Genomic DNA, 11,622 nt, shown 5'->3' with positions numbered 1-11,622 from the left:
CAGAACAATATTAAACGCTCCAACATTCGAATTATAGGAGTCTCAGAAGAAGAAGACAAAAAGAAAGACCATGAGAAAATCCTGGAGGAGATAATAGTTGAAAACTTCCCTAAAATGGGGAAGGAAATAATCACCCAAGTCCAAGAAACTCAGAGAGTTCCAAATAGGATAAACCCAAGGCGAAACACCCCAAGACACATATTAATCAAATTAACAAAGATCAAACACAAAGAACAAGTATGAAAAGCAGCAAGAGAAAAACAACAAATCACACACAAGGGGATTACCATAAGGAAAACAGCTGATCTTTCAACAGAAACTCTTCAGACCAGGAGGGAATGGCAAGACATATTTAAAGTGATGAAAGAAAATAACCTACATCCCAGAATACTGTACCCAGCAAGGATCTCATTCAAATATGAAGGAGAAATCAAAAGCTTTACAGACAAGCAAAAGCTGAGAGAATTCAGCACCACCAAACCAGCTCTCCAACAAATGCTAAAGGATATTCTCTAGACAGGAAACACAAAAGGGGTGTATAAACCCAAACCCCAAGCAATAAAGTAAATGGCAACAGGATCATACTTATCAATAATTACCTTAAATGTAAATGGGTTGAATGCCCCAACCAAAAGGCAAAGACTGGCTGAATGGATACAAAAACAAGATCCCTGTATATGTTGCCTACAAGAGACCCACCTCAAAACAAGGGACACATACAGACTGAAAGTGAAGGGCTAGAAATGTATATATCACGCAAATAGAGACCAAAAGAAAGCAGGAGTGGCAATACTCATATCCAATAAAATAGACTTTAAAACAAAGGCTGTGAAAAGAGACAAAGAAGGCCACTACATAATGATCAAAGGATCAATCCAAGAAGAAGATATAACAATTATAAATATATATGCACCCAATATAGGAGCACTGCAATATGTAAGACAAATGCTAACAAGTATGAAAGGGGAAATTAACAATAACACAATAATAGTGGGAGACTTTAATACCCCACTCACACCTATGGACAGATCAACTAAACAGAAAATTAACAAAGAAACGCAAACTTTAGATGATACAATAGACCAGTTAGACCTAATTGATATCTACAGGACATTTCACCCCAAAACAATGAATTTCACCTTTTTTTTCAAGTGCTCACGGAACCTTCTTCAGGATAGATCACATCCTGGGCCATAAATCTAACATTGATAAATTCAAAAAAATCGAAATCATTCCAAGCATCTGTTCTGACCATAATGCATTAATATTAAATCTCAATTACAGAAGAAAAACTATTAAAAATTCCATCATTTGGAGGCTGAACAACACACTTCTGAATAACCAACAAATCACAGAAGAAATCAAAAAAGAAATAAAAATATGCATAGAAACTAATGAAAATGAAAACACAACAACCCAAAACCTGTGGGACACTATAAAAGCAGTGCTAAGAGGAAAGCTCATAGCAATACAGGTATACCTCAAGAAACAAGAAAAAAGTCAAATAAATAACCTAACTCTACACCTAAAGCAACTAGAAAAGGAAGAAATGGAGAACCCCAGGGTTAGTAGAAGGAAAGAAATCTTAAAAGTTAGGGCAGAAATAAATGCAAAAGAAACAAAAGAGACCATAGCAAAAATCAACAAAGCCAAAAGCTGGTTCTTTCAAAGGATAAATAAAATTGACAAACCACTAGCCAGACTCATCAAGAAACAAAGAGAGAAAAATCAAATCAATAAAATTAGAAATGAAAATGGAGAGATCACAACAAACAACACAGAGATACAAAGGATCATAAGAGACTACTATCAGCAATTATATGCCAATAAAATGGACAACGTGGAAGAAATGGACAAATTCTTAGAAAAGTACAACTTTCCAAAACTGAACCAGGAAGAAATAGAAAATCTTAACAGACCCATCACAAGCACGGAAATTAAAACTGTAATCAGAAATCTTCCAGCAAACAAAAGCCCAGGTCCAGACAGCTTCACAGCTGAATTCTACCAAAAATTTTGAGAAGAACTAACACCTATCCTACTCAAACTCTTCCAGAAAATTGCAGAGGAAGGTAAACTTCCAAACTCATTCTATGAGGCCACCATCACCCTAATACCAAAACCTGACAAAGATGCTACAAAAAAAGAAAACTACAGGCCAATATCACTGATGAACATAGATGCAAAAATCCTCAACAAAATTCTAGCAATCAGAATCCAACAACACATTAAAAAGATCATACACCATGACCAACTGGGCTTTATCCCAGGAATGCAAGGATTCTTCGATATCTGCAAATGAATCAATGTAATTCACCACATTAACAAATTGAAACAGAAAAGCCATATGATTATCTCAATAGATGCAGAGAAGGCCTTTGACAAAATTCAACATCCATTTATGATAAAAACTCTCCAGAAAGCAGGAATAGAAGGAACATACCTCAACATAATAAAAGCTATCTATGACAAACCCACAGCAAACATTATCCTCAATGACAAAAATTGAAAGCATTTCCCCTAAAGTCAGGAACAAGACAAGGGTGCCCACTTTCACCACTACTATTCAACATAGTTTTGTAAGTTTTGGCCACAGCAATCAGAGCAGAAAAAGAAATAAAAGGAATCCAAATTGGAAAAGAAGAAGTAAAACTCTCACTGTTTGCAGATGACATGATCCTCTACATAGAAAACCCTAAGGACTCCACCAGAAAACTACTAGAGCTAATCAATGAATATAGTAAAGTTGCAGGATATAAAATCAACACACAGAAATCCCTTGCATTCCTATACACTAACAATGAGAAAGTAGAAAAATAAATTAAGGAAATAACTCCATTCACCATTGCAATGAAAAGAATAAAATACTTAGGAATATATCTACCCAAAGAAACTAAAGACCTATATATAGAAAACTATAAAACACTGATGAAAGAAATCAAAGAGGACACTAATAGATGGAGAAATATACCATGTTCATGGATTGGAAGAATCAATATAGTGAAAATGAGTATACTACCCAAAGCAATTTACAAATTCAATGCAATCCCTATCAAGCTACCAGCCATATTTTTCACAGAACTAGAACAAATAATTTCAAGATTTGTATGGAAATACAAAAAACCTCGAATTGCCAAAGCAATCTTGAGAAAGAAGAATGGAACTGGAGGAATCAACTTGCCTGACTTCAGGCTATACTACAAAGCCACAGTCATCAAAACAGTATGGTACTGGCATAAAGACAGACATATAGATCAATGGAACAAAATAGAAAGCCCAGAGATAAATCCACACACATATGGACACCTTATCTTTGACAAAGGAGGCAAGAATATACAATGGAGTAAAGACAATCTCTTTAACAAGTGGTGCTGGGAAAACTGGTCAACCACTTGTAAAAGAATGAAACTAGATCACTTTCTAACACCGCACACAAAAATAAAGTCAAAATGGATTAAAGATCTAAATGTAAGACCAGAAACTATAAAACTCCTAGAGGAGAACATAGGCAAAACACTCTCAGACATACATCACAGCAGGATCCTCTATGATCCACCTCCCAGAATTCTGGAAATAAAAGCAAAAATAAACAAATGGGATCTAATTAAAATTAAAAGCTTCTGCACAACAAAGGAAACTATAAGCAAGGTGAAAAGACAGCCTTCTGAATGGGAGAAAATAATAGCAAATGAAGCAACTGACAAACAACTAATCTCAAAAATATACAAGCAACTTATGCAGCTCAATTCCAGAAAAATAAACGACCCAATCAAAAAATGGGCCAAAGAACTAAATAGACATTTCTCCAAAGAAGACATACAGATGGCTAACAAACACATGAAAAGATGCTCAACATCACTCACTATCAGAGAAATGCAAATCAAAACCACAATGAGGTACCACTTCACACCAGTCAGAATGGCTGCGATCCAAAAATCTGCAAGCAATAAATGCTGGAGAGGGTGTGGAGAAAAGGGAACCCTCCTACACTGTTGGTGGGAATGCAAACTAGTACAGCCACTATGGAGAACAGTGTGGAGATTCCTTCAAAAATTGCAAATAGAACTACCTTATGACCCAGCAATCCCACTGCTGGGCATACACACCGAGGAAACCAGAATTGAAAGAGACACATGTACCCCAATGTTCATCGCAGCACTGTTTATAATAGCCAGGACATGGAAACAACCTAGATGTCCATCAGCAGATGAATGGATAAGAAAGCTGTGGTACATATACACAATGGAGTATTACTCAGCCATTAAAAAGAATACATTTGAATCAGTTCTGTTGAGATGGATGAAACTGGAGCCGATTATACAGAGTGAAGTAAGCCAGAAAGAAAAACACCAATACAGTATACTAACACATATATATGGAATTTAGAAAGATGGCAATGACGACCCTGTATGCAAGACAGGAAAAAAGACACAGCTGTGTATAACGGACTTTTGGACTCAGAGGGAGAGGGAGAGGGTGGGATGATTTTGGAGAATGGCATTCTATCATGTATACTATCATGTAAGAATTGAATTGCCAGTCTATGTCTGACGCAGGATACAGCATGCTTGGGGTTGGTGCATGGGGATGACTCACTGAGATGTTATGGGGAGGGAGGTGGGAGTGGGGTTCATGTTTGGGAACACATGTAAAAATTAAAGATTTTAAAATTTTTAAAAAAAAGTGAAAAAATAAATAAATAAATAAATAAATAAATAAAATTTAAAAAAAATAAAAAAAATAAATAAATAAATAAAAAAGAAACTAAAGACCTATATATAGAAAACTATAAAACACTGATGAAAGAAATCAAAGAGGACACTAATAGATGGAAAAATATACCATGTTCATGGATTGAAAGAATCAATATCATGAAAAGGAGTATACTACCCAAAGCAATCTAGAGATTCAATGCAATCTCTATCAAGCTACCAGTGGTATTTTTGACAGAACTAGAACAAATAATTTCAAGATTTGTATGGAAATACTAAAAACCTTGAATAGCCAAAGCAATCTTGAGAAAGAAGAATGGAACTGGAGGAATCAACTTGCCTGACTTCAGGCTCTACTATAAAGCCACAGTCATCAAGACAGTATGGTACTGGCACAAAGACAGAAATATAGATCAATGGAACAAAATAGTAAGCCCAGAGATAAATCCACACATCTATGGACACCTTATCTTTGACAAAGGAGGCAAGAATATACAATGGAGTAAAGATAATCTCTTTAACAAGTGGTGCTGGGAAAACTGGTCAACCACTTGTAAAAGAATGAAACTAGATCACTTTCTAATACCACACACAAAAATAAACTCAAAATGGATTAATGATCTAAACGTAAGACCAGAAAGTATAAAACTCCTAGAGGAGAACATAGGCAAAACACACTCCGACATAAATCACAGTAGGATCCTCTATGATCCATCTCCCAGAATTCTGGAAATAAAAGTAAAAATAAACAAATGGGATCTAATTAAAATTAAAAGCTTCTGCACAACAAAGGAAACTATAAGCAAGGTGAAAAGACAGCCTTCTGAATAGGAGAAAATAATAGCAAATGAAGCAACTGACAAACAACTAATCTCAAAAATATACAAGCAACTTATGCAGCTCAATTCCAGAAAAATAAACGACCCAATCATAAAATGGGCCAAAGAACTAAATAGACATTTCTCCAGAGAAGACATACAGATGGCTAACAAACACATGAAAAGATGCTCAACATCACTCATTATTAGAGAAATGCAAATCAAGACCACAATGAGGTACCACTTCACACCAGTCAGAATGGCTGCGATGCAAAAGTCTATAAGCAATAAATGCTGGAGAGGGTGTGGAGAAAAGGGAACCCTCTTGCACTGCTGGTGGGAATACAAACTAGTACAGCCACTATGGAGAACAGTGTGGAGATTCCTTCAAAAATTGCAAAAAGATCTGCCTTATGACCCAGCAATCCCACTGCTGGGCATACACACCGAGGAAACCAGAATTGAAAGAGACACGTGTACCCCAATGTTCATTGCAGCACTGTTTATAATAGCCAGGACATGGAAACAACCTAGATGTCCATCAGCAGATGAATGGATAAGAAAGCTGTGGTACATTACACAATGGAGTATTACTCAGCCATTAAAAAGAATACATTTGAATCAGTTCTAATGAGATGGATGAAACTGGAGCCGATTATACAGAGTGAAGTAAGCCAGAAAGAAAAACACCAATACAGTATACTAACACATATATATGGAATTCAGAAAGATGGTAATGGTGACCCTGTATGTGAGACAGCAAAAGAGACACAAATGTGTAGAGCGGACTTTTGGACTCAGAGGGAGAGGGAGAGGGTGGGATGATTTGGGAGAATGGCATTGAAACATGTATACTAGCATGTAAGAAACGAATCTCCAGTCTATGTTTGATGCAGGATACAGGATGCTTGGGGCTGGTGCACAGGGTTATCCAGAGAGATGATATGGGGTGGGAGGTGGGAGGGGGGTTCATGTTTGGGAACTCATGTACACCTGTGGTGGATTCATGTCAATGTATGGCAAAACCAATACAGTACTGTAAAGTAAAATAAAGTAAAAATAAAAATTAAAAAAATAAATAATAAAAAAATAAAATAAAGGAGAAAAAAAAAAGCATCAATTCTTCAGCACTCAGCCTTCTTCACAGTCTATGCTGTTGCTGCTGCTGTCGCCTCAGTCGTGTCCGACTCTGTTGGACCCCATTGACGGCAACCCACCAGGCTCCCCCGTCCCTGGGTGGGATTCTCCAGGCAAGAACACTGGAGTGGGTTGCCATTTCCTTCTCCAATGCATGAAAGTGAAAAGTGAAAGTGAAGTCGCTCAGTCGTGTCCGACTCTTAGCAACCCCACAGACTGCAGCCCACCAGGCTCCTCTGTCCATGGGATTTTCCAGGCAAGAGTACTGGAGTAGTGTATGGGCCGTTTAATTTTGGTCAGCTGATATAATATTAATCATTGTCAGTAGAGGGAGCTAGAGAGACATTGTAGGAAACATCGTCTTTGGGTTCTCCTATGCCTTCTTGGCAGACTTTTACAGCACTGCCAGCAGCTTCTCCTGGCACCCATCTCAGGCACGTTTCCTGTATGACACCGTGCCATAAGCAGCTTTCCAGCACATTGAGGGCAGATTTCTGGCAAGTCCCAGAGGGTAGAGTTCCAGCAAGTTCCAATGGTGTGAACTTCAGTGATTTTTCTGCTGGCTAGCTATCCACAGCCAGAAATTCTCCAACAAAGTCTAGATGTATATCCCAGGGGTAGTGGCTGCCCCTTGTCCCTGTTGTTTCTCTATTCTTACTTCTTACCAGCAGTCCATTGTGACTTCAACCCCTTGTTAATAATCTTTTCTTTTTTTTCTTTTTTGCCCATGCCGTGAGGCATTGTGGGATCTACTTCCCTGATCAGGAATTGAACCTGGATGCCCTGCAGTGTAAGTGCATATTGAACAGCACTGCCACCCTTGGGGTATCACTGGTATTGCATTTTGTACTTTGCTCCCTCTACTGACAATGTTTAATATTTTATCAGCTGACCAAAATTAAACGGCCCATACACCACTCCAGTACTCTTGCCTGGAAAATCCCATGGACGGAGGAGCCTGGTGGGCTGCAGAGGCTTCTATTGTATACTGTGTCCACATGACAAGATTTCACATCAAGCAAAGGGTGCCAAGCTGATCCTTGCCAGGAACCAAAATCTACTACTGCTAGCAACACTCAAAAGAGTGCACACTTTCCCCTCCTCCCTTTACTTGCTATCTGTTTATAATTAGATTTGTTACAATTAGGCCATGGAGTCAAGCAGACCTGGTTGGGTTTCATGATCAGTTCTTTTTTACTTGCTAACTTAGGTGAAGATATTTAGCTTTTCTAATGCTGGGAGGGATTAGGGGCAGGAGGAGAAGGGGACGACAGAGGATAAGATGGCTGGATGGCATCACTGACTCGATGGACATGAGTTTGAGTGAACTCCGGGCGTTGGTGATGGACAGGAAAGCCTGGCGTGCTGCAATTCATGGGGTCGCAAAGAGTCGGACACGACTGAGCAACTGAACTGAACTGAACTGAACTGAACTGAACTGAACTGAAGCTTCTGTTTCCTCCCTTGTATGGGTGAGATAGGGAGTAATATCTATATCAAAAGGTAGCAGGTAAGGATTAAATAAGTTAATGAATAGTGCTTGGCAACAAAATGTGTGTATGTAGGCTAGCTGCTGTATAAAAGGCCCATGAAGATAAACCCATTAAGTTTTTGAAAAGATGAACTCTTATGATATTAACAATGTTCATATTAGCTAGCCTTATTTTCCACTGTTTCCCAGTCAAAGGATTGCACAAAGTTCTCGGGATCTTCAGTTCATTTCAGTTGCTCAGTCATGTCTGACTCTTGGCGACCCCATAGACTGTAGCATGCCAGGCCTCCCTGTCCATCACCAACTCCCAGAGTCTACTCAAACTCATGTCCATCGAATCGGTGATGCCATTCAACCATCTCATCCTCTGTCATCCCCTCCTCCTCCCACCTTCAATCTTTCCCAGCATCAGGTTTTTTTTTTCAAATAGTCAGTTCTTTGTATCAGGTGGCCAAAGTGTTGGAGTTTCAGCTTCAGCATCAGTCTTTCCAATGAATATTCAGGGCTGATTTCCTTTAGGATGGATTGGTTGGATCTCCTTGCAGTCCAAGGGACTCTCAAAAGTCTTCTCCAATGCCACAGTTCAAAAGCATCAATTCTTAGACACTTAGCTTTCTTTATAGTCCAACTCACACCTGTACATGACTACTAGAAAAACCATAGCCTTGAGTGGACGGACCTTTGTTGGCAAAGTAATGTCTCTGCTTTTTAATACGCTGTCTAGGTTGGTCATAGCTTTTCTTTCAAGGAGCAAGCATCTTTTAATTTCATGGCTGCAGTCACCATCTGTAATGATTTTGGAGCCCCCCCCAAAATAAAGTCTGTCACTGTTTCCAGTGTTTCCCCATCTATTTGCCATGAAGTGATGGGATCAGATGCCATGATCTTAGTTTTCTGAATGTTGAGTTTTAAGCCAACTTTTTCACTCCTTTCACTTTCATCAAGAGGTTCTTTGGTTCTTCTTTGCTTTCTGCCATAAAGGTGGTGTCATCTGCATATCTGAAGTTATTGATATTTCTCCTGGAAATCTTGATTCCAGCTTGTGCTTCCTCCAGTCCAGTGTTTCTCATGATGTACTCTGCATATAAGTTAAATAAGCAGGGTGACAATATGCAGCCTTGAGGTAATCTTTTCCCTGTTTGGAACCAGTCTGTTGTTCTGTGTCCAGTTCTAACTGTTGCTTCTTGACCTGCGTACAGGTTTCTCAAGAGGCAGGTCAGGTGGTCTGGTATTCCCATCTCTTTCAGAATTTTCCACAGTTTGTTGTGGTCCACACAGTCAAGGCTTTGGCATAGTCAATAAAGCAGAAATAGATGTTTTTCTGGAACTCTCTTGCCTTTTCAGTGATCCAATGGATGTTGGCAGTTTGATCTCTGGTTCTTCTGCCTTTTCTAAATCCAGCTTGAACATCAGGGAGTTCACAGTTCACATATTGTTGAAGCCTGGCTTGGAGAATTTCAAGCATTACTTTACTAGCGTGTGAGATGAGTGCAATTGTGCAGTAGTTTGAGCACTGTTTGGCATTGCCTTTCTTTGGGATTGGAATGAAAACTGACCTTTTCCAGTCCTGTGGCCACTGCTGAGTTTTCCAAACTTGCTGGTATATTGAGTGCAACACTTTCACAGCATCATCTTTCAGGATTTGAAAGAGCTCTACTGGAATTCTACCACCTCCCACTAGCTTTGTTCCTGGTGATGCTTTCTAAGGCCCACTTGACTTCACATTTCAGGATGCCTGGTTCTAGGTGAGTGATCACACCATTGTGACTATCTTGGTCTTGAAGATCTTCTTTTGTACAGTTCTTCCATGTATTCTTTCCACCTCTTCTTAATATCTTCTGTTTCTGTTAGGTCCACACCATTTCTGTTCTTTATCGAGCCCATCTTTGTATTAAATGTTCCCTTGGTATCTCTAATTTTCTTGAAGAGACCTCTAGTCTTTCCCATTCTGTTCTTTTCATCTATTTCTTTGCATTGATCACTGAGGAAGGCTGATATGGATATAGAAAAGGCTGGATTTAGAAAAGGCAGAGGAACCAGAGATCAAACTGCCAACATCCATTGGATCACTGAAAAGGCAAGAGAGTTCCAGAAAAACATCTATTTCTGCTTTATTGACTATGCCAAAGCCTTGACTGTGTGGACCACAACTATATATATATATATATTTATATATATATATTTTTTTTTTTGCCTCACCATCCATCATGTGGGATCTCAATTCCTCAACCAGGGATTGAACCTGTGGCCTCCTATAGTGGAAGCTCAGTGTCCTAACTGCTGGACCACCAGGGAAGTCCCCTCTTTAGCCCACATTGATCACATAAGATAACATTCCTTGCCTTCAGCTTCCTTATTAGAGATTGTCCTGAACATTCTTTGGAAGGATTGATGTGGAAGCTGAAACTCCAATACTTTGGCCACCTGATGCAAAGGACTGACTCACTGGAAAAGACCCTCTTGCTGGGAAAGATTGAAGGTGAGAGGAGAAGGGGACAACAGAGGATGAAATGATTGGATGGCATCAGCGACTAGATGGACATGAGTTTGAGCAATCTCCGGGAGTTGGTGATGAACAGGGAAGCCTGGCATGCTGCAGTCCACAAAGGATCAGACAAGACTGAGCAACTGAATTGAATTGATATTGAGAAAATAACATGGAATTTTTGTTTAATTAATAAACTTTTCCTAAGTATTTATTATGTATCAGGCACTGTAGGAATCACTGAGGACACAAAAGTAATATGTGTTTCCTGCCCCCTATATTTAGGGTGAATTGCAGAAGGAAGAAACTAGTTACAAAGGTCAGCTAAGAAATCCATTGTGGCCAATCACTTATAAATCACAACACACAATTTCCTCATGTGAACTGAAAGAAAAAAAAAATGCACAGTGAGTTGTGAGTTAAGTTTTATTTGGGACCTGATGAGGACTATAGCCTGGGCTGTACATAGCTCCTAGGACCTGTCAGTATATACATGGTTTTAGTGAAGGGGGATACTTGCAATCAGGCACACATTTTTGCAAAGGTTTGATGCTAGTCACAAGGAACAGATGTCTCTGTTAAAGACTAGTGGTTTTCCAGACATGAGAAGATACAAGGAATTGGGCTCACAAAATCTCCTGAAAATAACCATCCAAAGGCCTGTTCTGCCAGTTTTTCCCAGAGCACAGCATGCCTCATTTCTGATCTCTGCCCTGAACTCCTTTCAGGGTATGTTGAAGGTCAGTGACAACAATGGCTAGTGACTTCATTCTTGTAAAATGGCAACAGATGACAAGTGACAATTTTTAGTTGGCACCTATTTTTAGTATCCCTTATTAAATAAAAAAACTAACTTCTGTAAGACAGAAGATAGGATGGAGATTATTCAAGATACACTGTGTCAAATCAATTAATGAAAAAGATGAATTAAAGGTTTGTTTGATCAGAGGCAAGAAAATAGGGAATGCACAATGGAAG

This window comes from Capricornis sumatraensis, chromosome 18 (assembly GCF_032405125.1).
Source record: "Capricornis sumatraensis isolate serow.1 chromosome 18, serow.2, whole genome shotgun sequence".
In the NCBI taxonomy this organism is placed as follows: Eukaryota; Metazoa; Chordata; class Mammalia; order Artiodactyla; family Bovidae; genus Capricornis; species Capricornis sumatraensis.
The sequence above is the reverse complement of the archived record's forward strand: the minus strand, read 5'-3'. Positions refer to the sequence as shown.